Consider the following 12,642-nt stretch of genomic DNA (forward strand, 5'->3'; position numbering starts at 1 on the left):
TTTTGTTCGACGCATCAGATTTTCAAAATGGAAGCATATTCCTAACAAGCTTATTGGTATATCTGGTGTACAGTAGCCATTGATAGACCAAGTATTTGTTTCTTTTTAATTATATATAAGAAACTTTTGGGGGGAACTTTTAAGCGCTGTAGAGCTTCCAAAATACATGTTTTAGATGTTTCGGATGTTCCTTCAGAGTTGAAGATAGTTTACTTCCCAGTCCAAACCTCCGGCAGGACGACGGGGATGGGAGCAGGCAGGATTTGAACCCTCGACCAGCGATAAATCCGAACGACAGTCCAGCGAGCAAACCGCAGGACCAGGCAGCCATCCAGCTATTTCTCTTGTAGAAAAAAAGTAATCTTTATTTCGTTGGCAACAGTGACCTTTCAATCTGGCGTCCTTGACATTGTTTAATTTGTCTATTTCAGAAGTTCTCCCAATCTTCCTCCTTTCATTTCCATTAGATCGCCATTCACTTGAACAAGATTACACGGCAGTGGCGTAATATTTAATACTAGTTGACCGGCGGCGTACCATACGCCGCTATTTTGCAGTGCCGGCCTTAGGCCACTGCAACCTATGCGACCGCTGTGGGCCCCGCACTTTCATAGGACTCGCGCTACTTCTAGGAGTATCCATTATTAAATTAAACCATTTTAAAATTATAACATTTGCCGCGGCCTCCTGTCGATTTACCAGGAGCTCCTAGAAATCTCCTAAAATTGCAAAATATACGAACAGTCATTGAAATATCTGGAAATTATTTAAAATCTTTTGGAAACTCATACAAATCTTTTGAAATCTATAGAAAAAAAAATTGACATTTTGGGATGTCATTCAATATGGAAAACGCCAATCCTACGTGCGTTAAAAAAAAGGGCATTATGCAATACCCGTAATTGTGGAATCTAGTGAAGAAACTTCTCTCACCTCAAACTAATGAAGAATTACTTGAGGTCAACAATTCTCGTAGGTAGATTGAAACAATTGGTAATTCTTGCTATTGAGCGTGATCTATGTAGGAAACAGAATTCTTATGATATACTGTATGACTTCTCTACACTCAAGGCTCGTGTAGTAATTCTGTCCGTAGTAAAGAATGATTAAAATGCAGAGACGAATTTATTTTCTAATACAAACTCTTAATTTTCACTTATTATCCGTATCCCTAAGGCCCTGCTATTTAGTGACGGGTGAATACAGAGTAGATTACTTGTTCTCTTTCCATGACTTCTTGGTCACAATGGTTAAGACCGGCCCTGCTATTTAGTGACGGGTAAATACTACTTGTTCTGCCCCCCCCCCACCTCTTTTTTTTTTTTGTCTCTAAAATTACGTGGGGTAACTCTAGTCCGTCCGACTTGCAGAAATAAAAGAGTGATCTTTCCATTACTTGGTGTCCAAACTCTTGAGCCGTGAAGAGAAATATATATATAGTGTGTGTATATATATATATATATATATATATATATATATATATATATATACATATAGATAGATAGATAGATAGATAGATAGATAGATAGATAGATAGATAGATAGATAGATAGATAGATAGATAGATAGATAGATAGATAGATAGATTTACTTTTCAAAAAATTGAAGACATTAATTTGAGGCCTCCATCTGGAGGGGACTTTCGAATATGTTTCAGTGTTTCTAGTTGGTGACAGTAATGCCTTCTAAGAAACGTCCTACACGTAAAGACTAGTCAACTGTGTATATGTACTAAATTGATTATTTAATTAATGCAATGAATTGTATACAATGAGAATTATTTATAGTTCGGTAATATATTTCCATATGCATACTTATTAATATAAACAAAGTAATTATAATAATAATAATATCAATTTTAATATGTCTCCGCATATTGCTGACAATATAATCACGGTGGCAACTATTTCGCCCCGCACAGGTCTATTTTATTTAGAAGTTGTGAGGATGGTAGTTCTTCATAATTTCTAGTTCTTATAACTTCTGATAGTCGTGTTGAAAATATTGAAACCTGCATTTGAATTGCATGGGCTGCCTCTGAGTTTGTGTGAAAACACTAACTCTTTTTATAATCTCTGTTTATCTGGGGTTGTTTTTTTTTTTTTTGGGGGGGGGGGAAGGGGGTTAAGGAACGTTTGCAATTAATATAGTTACGAAGATAAGATGTTAATGTAAAAAAAAAGTGAAAGTAAATATCGTGACCAGAGATAGCTACAATCTAGACTTGTTCCCTTTTTTTTTTCCTTGTATTCTCTTGCGTTCTTTTTCTTTATCATTGAAGTCATTGGATTAAGTCTATTCAACTTGTAACATAAGTTAGTGGTAGATTTAAAAAAAAAAATGAAATATCTCCTAATGATTGTTTTGATTCTAAGTCTCGCAGTTTTTGGTAGGTAGAAGTTGTTCGGTTGAATCGAGAAACTATTTCAAAATATTTTCTTTTATATTTAGTTTTTATTACATAAAAAATTTGTATATAATTTAGTTAGAAAGGAAATTAAGCTACCAACAACTAAATATTAAGAGAATTATTGATTTATTATGATCACACACAAACACACACACACACATGCACACACACACATACGGGTACGTTGAGGTTTCGAAATATCAAAAGTGTTGTTGTTGTTTTAGCCTTCGAACTGAAGGACCTGACTCAGGACTAGAGAGGACACTAACAATTTTGGGATAATGGTTTCTATTTAAATTGACTAGTAATTTTTTTAAAGTGTGTCGTTGAAAATAAGGTCAAGGTTATTGTTCTGGCAACAGTGACGTGTCTGAAAGTAACAAAGCACACAAATCTAAAATGTGACCTTTGCTTGGAGACACTTAGTGGCAGAATCTCTCAAAAGTACAGCTCTTTTTATATTTTCTTTCCAATTTATATAAATTTTCCTATATATGTAATTATATGTTTCATCACTAGGTCTAATAAATGCAAAATAAATGACGTTGAGTAGAGCAAGGGGGAGGGGGTAAGTGTGGAGGGAAGTCTAGTGACTGTCTTTGATAGAAGTAAATTCTCTAGCACAATAGTTAGGCTATACATACAACTGAAAGCTAAACAGCGATCATCCTTGAATCACGATGAACGTATAAATAAGAGAGTAAAATAAAAAATGACTTAGAATCTGCATCTATTTATTCTAATGACAGATAAAGATGTCTGTATTTTTACTTTCCTCAACTGTATATAGGTAAGGCTGCTGTCATAGACACGTCAACTACCACACAGGTAGGAATACACCATTCTTCTAGTAGTTCATAGTTCATCGTCTCGACCTTGTGAGACAACAACAAATCTTTATCTCAATATCTGTGGTCAAGACACTATTGCCAAAATATGCACAAGTTGGCATTGATCTAACATTACGATTAATCTGATAAAAACAAATAGTTTCATGTTTTTTGTTGAATGATACAAAGAGTATAAATAAATGCTGAGCTTTACATCTAAAATGAGTTCCATCGATAGCCCAGGAGTAGATATATAAGTGTAAAATGTCTCCAGGCCGGTTGATGTGGAGCTCGATGTCTCTATTGTGTTCCTCATGCAGCTGATCAAACGAAATTCGACCAAATTCCCGTTCTCGCTTTTCTCGTAACGATATTCGACCAAATGCTCGTACACGCCTTTTTCATGTTTCGTTACGGCTCATTGACTTCTCCATTATTATTGTAATGTATGTGGTCAATGGTAAATGTTACTTTCACTGTGTCTTTCTTGTCATCCCCTACACCCTGAATCAAGTTCATACAAGTCCACATTCTTTTAAATTAACTACATAAAGATTAAAACAATACGATGAAAGAATAGTATAGAATGATTTTTGAAACTTTCTTGACTCTTTAAAAATACATAATTAGTATGAATCCCAGTTTTATCCCAACCAAACCTAATTTACACAATAATATAGATTTGTGTAATGTGTTGTACACCTGGTCACTTATTCCTATTAGTTGTTATTGTGTTAAGGAGTTGAGCTTAAGACTATTGGAACTCTAAAGCTATGGAAGCTAGCCTCCATCTGCCTGTGAACAAGCTTCTGCCTATGAAAAATCCAAGTTGTAAATTATTACCTTCCTACTACCGATGGATCGTATCCCAGGTGGCTAGGATTCGAAGCGAGACCAAAGGTCGAGCACATCGGGGAATCTCCCCCATATTCCTCCACAGCCGTGCAGCTGTCCGCCATAAAAAAAAAAAAACAGCCCAAATCTCCAATATTAGCCAGAATAGACTAACTAGCTTCTCTCTCTCTCTCTCTCTTTCTCTCACTCTCTCAATATATATATATACCCTCTCATTCTCTATCTCCCCCTTATTGTGTCTTTTTAGAGCAGTACGACACAGATCACTTGCCCACGTCTGCCTTGCCCCTGGACAGGATTCTGTACTCAGACTGAGCCCACCTACTACTACTACCATGGCATCAAGTGCCGAGGCTGTGACAAGTGCATTGATTGATGACATTATTTGCAGCCAATCGAACGTTGTATGAGGTGCTCGCCAAGTCTTTACAGTACATATATTCTATACCATGTTCAGCTAGTTTCGTTTCCATTCAATTCTTTAGTAATATGCTGTTAGCAAACTCGAGGGCGAGTTGATATTGTGAGAAATATATACTTCAGATTCTAATGAACGCTTATAATATTTGTTTTATTTAATGTTGTCTCCTTTTAATAGAATGATTATCGCATTCCTACCGGCGACGCCAGTTATAATGTTTTAAATAGTTCTCACATATTATACAAGCAAAATATTTTTTTTTTAAAACAAGGTTTTTATAAAGGAAATAACTGCATATTTATAGCCATATGTCTTGTTAGGAATAATATCTAATTGTGCAAAGTTTCAACTTGATACGAGAATGGTAAGAGAGAAATGACGAACAAAAACAAAGTTGTGTTAGTGAGTTAATATACATGTTGTAACAAGCAAAATATAAAGATACTTTAAAAAACAACAACAAAGATAACCTAAAGGAAGAATTCTACACATACAACTATATATCAATAATGTAGAAGTTATTTCTCTTTTTAGATATAAAAAACTATAAATTACCAATACTTAATTGAATAATTGATTATTTTTTAATTGATTCGTGTTTTGTTAGGTACAATAAATAATCGTTTAAAGTTTCAACTTGTTCAGAGAAAGGGTGTGGGGAAAATAACGTGTACACTTATCTAATGGGGACGAAACACCACATATTTAGCCATGAATGTGAATAATGAAGGGTGATACTCTTTTGTTTGTATCAAACAAAAAATTACCATTAATAAATAGGCTAATTGGTTACTTTCTTAAATCTTCTTTTTTTTTACTTTGCCTTTAATTAAGTGTGCAAAGTTTCAACTGATCTGAGAAATGGTTATGAGAGAAATAACGTGTTCAAAAATGTTACTAGACATACAGACAGATTTGATATAAGCTTTGTAAACAAACAAAAAATATCCAAGAATTAGAGTTCACCGAGGCTAAGAAGTGGGAGATAACACCGGTAAACTTCGTAAAACCATGATCTCCAATGCTCTCCCTTTCTCAGCCCAAAACCAGGACTGAGTTGTGACATTTAAAGAACTTCCTTCCATTTGCCTACTTCTCACAAACCAGCAAACATACGTATGTGTGTATATATATATATAGAGAGAGAGAAACAGTAACCAGGGCCGGATTTAAGCATAGGGAGGACTCGAGTTAAGATTTATATTGGAGGCCCCTACAATTTTCAAAACCTTTAATAAAGATCCAATTATTTTAGAAGAAAATTGTTGATTTAAATCTCAGTTTCGTTACACACATAAAGTAATTGATATGTATATTTTTGTTTTTAAAAAGTGTATAATAAGGTAGTTCCTTATTTCTGACCTACTTTAACCAAAGTCACGTGATTGTTGGACAACAAAGAGAAGAATGGCCTTGTCTTCCTATATTTCCATTGCTGTTGCTCCTCTTTTTTTACGAAATTTTACATTTACAAACATTTTAAAATATACAGAGTACATCAAGGAACTCCCTAAATGTTCAAATAATTATACGAATGTTTTCATAAAGGGCCAAGAACTGTTTAAGGATAGGTTTAAATTATCAATGATATTTCCTTTATAGTCATGACAAGCGTCAACACATTGCCGATGATACATTCACATTCAGAAGAAGACGTTTTTACAATCGTTCTTGTAAGATTAAAAAAAAAGCTTGGTATAAACTACACAAAACACACACACACATATATATATATATATATATATATATATATATATATATATATATATATATATATATATATATCTTATCTTATCTTATATAATACAGACGTTACTTCAAAAAAGAAGATGATTACGTCCTACGCGTCATGCATTCAGTCATGCATATCAACCAATGACTTAAATTCTGCCAAGTCACTGGTTTTCCTGGCTAGCTCAGGCAACCCATTCCATGCTCTAATAGCACTAGGAAAGAAGGAGTATTTGTACAAATTTGTCCTAGCATATGGGACGAGGAATGTGCCTTTATCTTTGTGTCTTTCAGAGTATTTTATTAAATTTTGTTTTTGTATTTGAAGATTATGGTTCAGTGTTTTATGTATGATTGCTACTTTACTTTTGAGCCTTCTGTCCTGAAGGCTTTCTAAATTTAGTGATTTTACTAAAGGTGTTACTCTAGTCAAATGTGAATATTCGTTTGTTATGAATCGCACTGCTCTATTTTGTGTCTGTTCTAGTTTCTTAATGTTTTCTTGAGTTGAGGGGTCCCAAACAGAGGATGCATATTCTATTATTGGCCTAACCAAGGTTAAATAACATTTTAGTTTTATGTTCTTATTTGATTTATAGAAATTTCTTTTAATAAATCCTAATGCTTTGTTTGATTTTTTTGTAGTTTCATCAATATGTGGATTCCATGACAGTTTTTCATTTATTATAACACCTAGGTATTTTGCGTTTTTAGTCTGTGTTACTGGTTTGCCATGAATAAGATAAGTGGAATTAATTTGTTTTAGTTTTTTTGTTACTCTTAACAACTGACATTTTTCTGGGTGGAAAGACATGCTCCAATTTGATTCCCATTTCTGTAATTCATCTAATTCTCTTTGTAAAATATCTGTGTCTTGTGTTGTTTTTATTGTTCTATATATTATGCAATCGTCTGCAAATAATCTGACTTTTGTTCCTGAAGTAATGCAATTTGGTAAATCATTTATGTAAATTAAAAATAGTAGTGGACCCAAGACTGTTCCTTGAGGTACACCTGAGTTTACTGTTATCGGTGTTGATTTAGAGCCATTTATATTTATATATATATATATATATATTTATTTATTTATTTATTTATAGGCCTATATATGGGATAATATGCATATTAGTTGAAACATTGTTATTTTCATAAATTTCAGCTATTTTATGTTATGCTGGTTATGTATTTCATATTCCACACATCGTTAATACATTATGCACATCGATAACATTAAGAATTATTTTTTGTTTTGGATACATACTGTATTATTATGTTGTTAAAAGTTCTATCATTTTTAAGAAATTCACAAAATGTTACATTAAAGTTTCAAAAATGCGTCGACGAAATTGATCTAGATCCATTTTATGACTTAGAAACCAAATTTAACAATGAAAAGGCGGGGTAAGACACATTTGGCCTGTGTAACTGTAAGAGTAGATCTAGATTTATCCTTGACTATCAGATGTGTTATTTGTTCGCTAAACAACTGAAGCCTATTACGCACAAGGAAAACTCATGGCAGTCTTTTTATCTTTTCTAACAACTAGTCGACATATCGACTACACACTAGCCCTAGAGCTATCTGACCAATACACACTGGTCTGCTGTCCAACTTTTAGTGTTCTACTCAAGTTCAAGCTTGTTTACTTTTGGGCAGAGAGGAAAGGGGGGGGGGGGGTGAAAGTGTTACTTTTTTTTCTAGGACTGGTTACCCGAATGCTAAGAACTGTAAGTGTAGTCATTCATTGTAGATCAAGAAATCTTGATCTCAGTATGGCAGATTATAGGCCAACGCTTCGGTACCTTCTATCAAAGGTATAACTATTTGTTTTAGTTGAAACTATTAAAAATATGTATCTCTAGATTCTCCTGTTATTAACAAATTATAGTTTAGCGCTAATGAGTAAATTGAAACCACTAAATATTGACTTAAAGCGCTTCAGATTCCCACTACAAACTAACTAAAACTAAGCACGGTGCGCGTTGTATACACAAACCACGTGACTCGGGGGGGAATACGAAACTACCTCATTTTAGAGTTTGTAGAGGTAGACGCACTGTCGTAGATCCAGAGTTCCAAGCATGCTACAGGCGTACACGTCTTAGTCACATTCTTGACAGCCGTAAAAATTAGAAAAAAAAATGTTAGAAAAAAAAAAAACAGCTTAAAAGATTCTGGCCCTAGAAATTCGGATATATTTTTATATCTTTTGTGGAGACCCCTTTTTGTGGAGTTCTCGGAGCTGTAGCCCCGCCTGCTCTTCCTTAAATCCGGCCCTGCCAGTAACGCCTGAATGACATTACAATAAAGACTGGTCTAGTGTTTGTCAAGCTTACCTGGGACAATAGTGATAGAACTAAATCCATTATGTTCATGGAAAACAAATCCTATACTCTTAAACGAGCAATTCTCGTATGTATGTATATATATTTATATATATATATATATATAAATTTTATTTCAAAATCGGCTCTAACGATTTTCTTTAAAATTTCAAGGTATGTGCATATTAGTGAGAAAAAAATTCTCAACTCATTGGTCACATCGGGAAAACTCGAGGTCGACCGTTATATCGGTTTGAAAATGGCTCATTATCGAAAAATTTATTTTGGCTAGAATGTTTTATGAATGAAATTTTCTGTATGACGTCAATGGGAAAAAAAACTTGACACCGCTTACGTCCCTAGCCTCACAGCAGTACACTAAGACTTTTCTTCGCAAACAAGAAAAAATTTTAATGATTCAATTGGCGTAATTAAACATTTGCGCACCATCTTATTGTACATTGATCCATTAGGAATTTATGGAAGAAAAATAATGAAATAAATATCTTAATGTAAGATTAGTTATTGTGTTTTAAAGGCTTTATAAATTGTTTACACTTTAATTGCTTACACCCGTAGGTAGCTTTTACTTTGTTATTATTTTGCTGGTGAATTATTGCAATGTGTTTAAGCTTCGAAGTCTGCTGTCCAATACCAAAGCATAGGAAATGGTCATAACACAGCATATCTATGCCTTACTTGCACAACCAGGGCCGGCCCTAACATTTGCGGGGCCCTATGTGAAATGTGAGAATTGCGCGCGGACCAGTAAGGGTAAGTAAAGATAATAAGTGAAAATAAAGATTTTGTATTAGAAAATAAATTCGTATTTGCATTACATTTTTATTAAATGAAAGCTGACGATGCCGTTTTTTTTATATCACGCGTAGGACTGGCGTTTACCATATTGATTGACACCCCAAAGTGACTATTTTGTCTTTTTAAGGACATTTTTATGAGTTTCAGGAGATTTCCAGGAGCTCCTTGAAAACAAGGAGACCACGGGAACCCTATTATAAATTATAATGGTTTAATTTAATAATTTACACCTAGAATTAGCGCGGGGCTTTTGAACCTTCGGAGTCCACCACTGTGACAGCATAGGCCTAGGGCTGGCCCTGATGATATCCAGCTCGCGGTCAACGAATTTTCATCACGCTGCTGCCTTTTTTTAATTTGTTAACCTATAAACCTCGGTAAAACAGAAATCATGTTACAAAAGTCACCCAATAAAACCTACTCAGCCCAAAGATCACTGCGCATAGATATCCCTTAAAGTGGTAGATAACTTCACATTATCTGGGAAGCATTTTATCAATTGACGCATTGCTTTAAAGAGAGGTTGATATGTGATCATGGATAGTCGTGCTTTTGGACGCCTCCAAGCGAGAGTGTGGCGAAATAAATCGCTCCGCCTGTCTACAAAAATCAGTGTCAACCAGTATTCTCTCAACCCCTCTATGTGGATCTGAGACATGAGTACTTTATAGAAAGCAACTAAGACTTCTTGAACGACTTTACCAAAGACCACAATACAAACAGCGATATTCTTGCAAAATGGTATGAAATTCGAGTCCGAAGATAAGTGAGGAATGCAGTATTTCCCTTTGCTGTGCAGCCCCAACTGTGACCTACATATTTTGCCACATCCAGGGCAAGCATAACCATTGTCCGCAGGTGGCCGATTTAGATTTTCTTTTCGCCGTCTGCGTTTGTTCTCGGCAGCAGATTTTCTTTTGGTCTCAAATGTGTATCTCGCGGCCTTCGTGAGAGACCTCCAGCTGTCTCGTTCTGAGGCCGCATGCAACCAGGTGCTCTCTTCTATGTCAGCCAAGGAAAGTTGACGACTAGGCTGGTCTTTGATAAATTTCCGTGGAGCGCCTCTGTTACGTCGACCACATTTCAGCTCACAAAAAAAGACTGCCTTTGGCATTCGTTCGTCTCCCATACGGGATACGTGCCCTACCCAGTGCAACTGTCGGACCATAAGAAGTCCCGCTATACTGTCCATACCGGCGTTGGCAAGGACATCGCTGTATGTAGTGCTGTCCTGCCACCGTATGTCCATGATGGAGCGCAAGCATCTTTGGTGAAAGCACTCAAGAAGTCTTAGTTTTTTCTGTAAAGTGTCCATGTCTCAGAGCCATAATAAATATACTAATTGCAGTATTAAATGTCATGAAGTAACCATTTTAGAAGTTATACTGCAAAGACTTTCTTACAAGCCTATAATAGCCCAATAGTTCTACATGAAAGAAGCAATGTAAAACGTTAAGAAGTGAGCTGTGGTTTTCTATAGGCCTACTATTGGAGGGACTTTCTATTCTAATCGCCATGTACAATTACATTGAGAACTGAAAGAACTAAAAAGCAACTCTTCGGATTGATAGTCTTTACCCGATAGTTCATTTTCGTAATTACAACAATATTCCCAAAATAACTTCGGGTAAATATCCTTCCTTAACAAATTATTCATCCGAGCGAGGCTCGGTCACCTGATATTATGTCTTATATCCAGTATGTTGATTGAATATGAAGGGAAAATAACGTTTTATAAAGCTTGGATCAGAGACTGAGTTCAACCTCAACAAAACAATTAATGAAACGTATAGTGGCACTTCCGTCAAACAAAACTAAATTGCAAATTTTTATACAATGAAAAGTATTGGTGTACCCGGCCCAGAAACAATATTCATTAAGTCTGTTCAGTCATGGGCGTAGCTGGCAAGTTTGTATAGGAAATAGTGGAAATAGTGCGGGAAGGGTGGTTGCTGGCAATTTAAAACAGAGTCCGTTGGTGAAGATAAACAATTATCAACAGAAAAGAGAAAGTGTGCAGAAGCGCAGCTGGCAATTTAGAACATGAAATAGAATTTACGCAGAGGTGACAATCTTTTAACAGGAAAGAACTGCAACCGAGATTAAATGTAACTATTTTCCATATAATCCTTTCAAACTACACCGGATTAGGTTCATGCTTAAGTTCACTTCTAGATACATCTCTAGACACATTTATGTTTTTTTTTTTTTTTTTTGTCAAACAGACGTGGCTTCACCACACAGACCTTTTTTTCCGCTTGACAAGAAGTTGAAAGACTCGGATCAGCAAAAGATAAACTTAATGTTATTGAAAAGACGTTTTAACTCATTCTAACCCAGCTTGTATTTTAGCTATTGCCTATATCTACTTGTTACTGCGCTGATCGTATACCGACATTGTCCCATTATCTTTACCGTCTATATCAGGGTATCATGTGACATTCTGGCAAGCTAAAGACATCCCGGTGGGCTAAAGACACCTCAGCGAGCCAGGCGACATCCAGCCACATCCTGGTGTGACTTGTCAAACTAAACAGACCCACGGAATGATCTATTCAGCCACATCCTGGTGTGACTTGTCAAACTAAACAGACCCACGGAATGATCTATTCAGCCACATCCTGGTGTGACTTGTCAAACTAAACAGACCCACGGAATGATCTATTCAGCCACATCCTGGTGTGACAGACCCACGGAATGATCTATTCAGCCACATCCTGGTGTGACAGACCCACGGAATGATCTATTCAGCCACATCCTGGTGTGACAGACCCACGGAATGATCTATTCAGCCACATCCTGGTGTGACAGACCCACGGAATGATCTTTTCAGCCACATCCTGGTGTGACAGACCCACGGAATGATCTTTTCAGCCACATCCTGGTGTGACAGACCCACGGAATGATCTTTTCAGCCAATTCAAAATGATTCGACGAAGCTATTTTGAACAATGCAATGCCTTATAAACACGTGAGGCCTAAATCTTTCTAAATTTAGTACCTGGACAGTAAAAACCTTTTCAAATGATCAATCAATGAAATGAAATATAAAACTTGTATTGAGCTAGAAGTATCAGATAAGAAGAAGAAACAGTGCTAAATTCATTTTAATGAATTATTTTTTAATTATTATTTACCATTTATAATTTAAGCTTTACTTTAAATTTAGAACACTCAGATATGTTTTCATGAATCAGTTTCAGTTTTGTATAGGCCTACACAAGAAAAATAGTATTATTTACACATAGATC

The 12,642-nt window shown here is 35.5% G+C and overlaps 1 protein-coding gene and 1 long non-coding RNA gene across 2 annotated transcripts in view; one reads left to right on the top strand and one right to left on the bottom strand.

Annotated features, from left to right (window-relative positions):
* The window catches only part of LOC106058138 (calcitonin gene-related peptide type 1 receptor-like), a 194,744-nt gene extending 186,136 nt beyond the window's left edge, over nt 1–8,608 (bottom strand). Inside the window, exon 1 of the mRNA XM_056026565.1 lies at nt 8,585–8,608. The gene's annotated coding sequence lies outside the window, so the exon portion shown is untranslated. The remainder of the gene's footprint in view (nt 1–8,584) is intronic.
* Nucleotides 2,329–4,649, top strand: LOC106061775 (uncharacterized). Its single transcript, XR_001216698.2, has 3 exons — nt 2,329–2,389; nt 3,201–3,238; nt 4,343–4,649. It is a non-coding gene; the product is annotated as an uncharacterized LOC106061775 (long non-coding RNA).
* Nucleotides 8,609–12,642: the final 4,034 nt, after the last annotated feature.

Source organism: Biomphalaria glabrata, chromosome 1 (genome assembly GCF_947242115.1).
Source record: "Biomphalaria glabrata chromosome 1, xgBioGlab47.1, whole genome shotgun sequence".
In the NCBI taxonomy this organism is placed as follows: Eukaryota; Metazoa; Mollusca; class Gastropoda; family Planorbidae; genus Biomphalaria; species Biomphalaria glabrata.